The sequence below is a fragment of the Lactuca saligna genome, chromosome 5, assembly GCF_052625555.1.
Source record: "Lactuca saligna cultivar CGN05327 chromosome 5, ASM5262555v1, whole genome shotgun sequence".
Classification (NCBI taxonomy): Eukaryota; Viridiplantae; Streptophyta; class Magnoliopsida; order Asterales; family Asteraceae; genus Lactuca; species Lactuca saligna.
In genome coordinates, this window is record NC_136421.1 from 192,353,945 (window position 1) to 192,357,092 (window position 3,148).

The 3,148-nt window shown below is 33.1% G+C and overlaps 1 pseudogene; it reads left to right on the forward strand.

Moving 5' to 3' along the window:
• The first annotated feature begins 433 nt into the window (after positions 1-433).
• LOC145046089 (lipoamide acyltransferase component of branched-chain alpha-keto acid dehydrogenase complex, mitochondrial-like) lies at positions 434-1,774 on the forward strand (annotated as a pseudogene).
• The last annotated feature ends 1,374 nt before the right edge of the window (positions 1,775-3,148 follow it).

Here is a 3,148-nt window from a genome sequence, read left to right on the forward strand (position 1 = left end):
AATATTTAATAACATTGTCCCAAATATAAACACTAAGAGATGGTGATAGAAGAGAGCGAAAAATGTTATCATATCTCACGAAGGATGTCTTTCTTCCAACATGTCTTTGTTGTTCAACTTGTAACTTATTCGTATGCGCATAATGATTGCTTTCTGCCATAACAATCAACATTCATCATGTAAACGATATTTTAAAAAAAGCACACAAACATTTCATTCCATGATGATTTATTTATAGTTACCTTGCCATGTTGAGTGTTGGTAACTCGTAATTTTTGTGTTATTGAGCCATTACCATTTGCAGGAAGAGAGTTATTGCTAGCAGGTTCCAAATGCAACTGAAGAATTTAAAAAAATAACTTTTTTTTACCAAAATTTATTATACAATAATAAATAAATAAACATACTAGGTGGTGGAGGGGTAGGACCAAATATGTCTAATAAATCCATCATAGGTGAAGGTGATGAAAGGCTGCCTAATGGAGGAACTGAAGTTTTCATATTATTAGTATTATCTTGATTTATTGATAATATATCATCATGTGGTGTACATGAACCATTTTGATGAGTAGCTGAATAAACATACCTTTGGGTTCCGGGTTTCAGTTCAAATAAAAAAGACTTCACCAACCCGTGACCCAACAATTGTGAGATTAAGTCTTTGACAAATCTCTATGTATATTACACTAAGTCAAATTAAGTCATACATCAGAAACTAAGACAACAGTTGTAATTTTGAGTAACTTTTACATGTTTTTATGTGAACAAGGGTGCATTCCATTAAATTAGTGGTGTTTCATACAATGATCATAAAAGGTAATGATTTGGTTGTATTAATTATCTAGTTGAGCAAACTGTACAATGTTAAGGGGCACTACTTTTCAAGTAATGCAGAGGATAGTCAACACGCTGGTGGCATTATAGATGTACCTTTAGCACAAACTGGTGAAGGTATTGCAGAATGAGGACTCCTCAAATGGTTTGTCCAAGATTCTGCATGCTCCTGGTGACATTATAAAGGTAAAACACCGGTAGTAGTATTAACAATTTCCATATATATGGTAAAGTTATTTTGATTTGACTTTGATTTCAAGTTGGAGAAACTCTATTACAGTTGGTGGTTGATGATTTTGCAGTTCCATTTAATGATTCTGATGCATCAGTAGTTTCTGATGGGTCAAAGTCTGATGAACACAAGCTAGAGCTCAGAAAGAGTCATGCAAATGACAATTTATCCACCCCTGCTGTTAGAAGTCTTGCAAAGCAACATGGTATTGATTTAGCTTATGTTACTGGAAGTGGTAAACATGGAAGAATATTGAAAGAAGATGTTCTAAAATATGGTGTAGAAAAAGGAATTATTGATGACAAACCTGCTTTTAATCCTACTTCTATCGAACCCATGTCTGGACCTGAAGAACAACTTCAAGAGACGGCTGAATCACTTTATCATGATAAGATAGTCTCTCAAAGGTATTATTATTATTATATAAACAATAAAAAATTTCATGAATTTGATTGAAGTAAACATGTTATTAAAGTTGTCAAGTTCTTTGTTGTTAGGGCTTATCAGCGTGCAATGGTTAGGTCAATGACTACAGCTGCTAGTGTTCCTCATTTTCATTATGTGGAAGAAATAAACTGTGATGGGCTTATGAAACTTAAATCAGCTTTCCAGAAAGAGAATACTGATCCAGATATTAAATTCACATTCCTTCCCATGTTAATAAAGTCATTATCCTCTGTTCATTTATGTTGTAACCTCATATTTTAAAAACTCATAAATAATCACATGATATAACCTTTTAGATATAACCTTTTAGGCATAAATAAATAAGCACCTTTATAAATAAAGTTGATGCTGGTAACCGAACCCAGCCTTTGGAGGAATTATAGCAGGTGAGGCCAGCCCGTAAATGTGAAACTATTCATAAAATGAAGAATAAAAATGTGAAACTTACTACAAGCATCATGAGTACAAATCCGGTCAAGGCCATTACAACTCCTGTAAATCAGTTCAAGATTACCAATTAACAATTAATATTAAGTGTTGTTTGTATAAAAAAAGTATATAAATTACATTTTGGTTCTTGTGTATAGTTGATTTTTTTCAATTCTAGTCCCAACATGTTTTCTTTTGTATTTTTGGTCGTAATTTTTAGGGTTTTAGTTTATGTTCCAACTAAAATGACTAAAATTTTGGGACCAAAAGTAGTCATTTACTTGGTATAGGGACCGAAAAATGTTACAAGAAACCTCAATTAACACACAAAATTGCATAAAAAAAAAAGAAACAACTTTAATTAAGGACGAAAAATGTGATTTAGTTTTAATAAAAAACAGTCAGTCACCAAAATATGGAACTGTTAAAACTACAAGTAGTGTGAAGAACACCAAAATAGAATCACAGTTGCCAATGTTACAACTCCAAAAGTTGCTCAAAAAAACCTCTGGAATTAGTCCCTTTATCTGAGTCAGGGGTAAAAAAGTAAAATTACTGAAGGATATAGAAATTAGAACCTGAAATATAGGAGAGTAACTGAGGTTTCTCAGCCAAACTGTTGGAAGGATAACAAGGGTGGATATAATGGCACATAAGTAATGAGAAAGCAAAGAAGCTACCTTATAAATGGAGTCCGATTACTAAAATCCCATCGAACAACATTACACCATTGGTTAAGTTTCTAGGGCAAGTCATGGTGTCCCCTGATCATTTTGTGAAATACGGATACATCACAGTTTCACTTGTTGGTCTAATTGCAATTGGAACTTCCAATTCATAATCCCCCGATCTCGTCAACCATGTAACCTGAAAGGGGAATAAGGAGGGCATTCATGTCTTCAAGAGAATAAACAACATGAGATAATGTATCAATGATGCATGTTTTAGTCCTTCCACTAGATGAATCACGAAGAAGACTAGTTAATTTGCTATCCCTGGATTACCTAAATGATAAAACCTAAAAATCAAAATCTTGAACCCATGAATGTTAAGTGTAAATTCTGTATTTAGATGAACAAACACAAGAACATAATCAAAATCTGAGACCTGTAGACATCAAAATGATTATGCACCAAAAATCCACGTGACCACCAAAGCTTAGATTTATAACTAAGTATGTATGTCTTATGGAAAAGGAGGTACCTG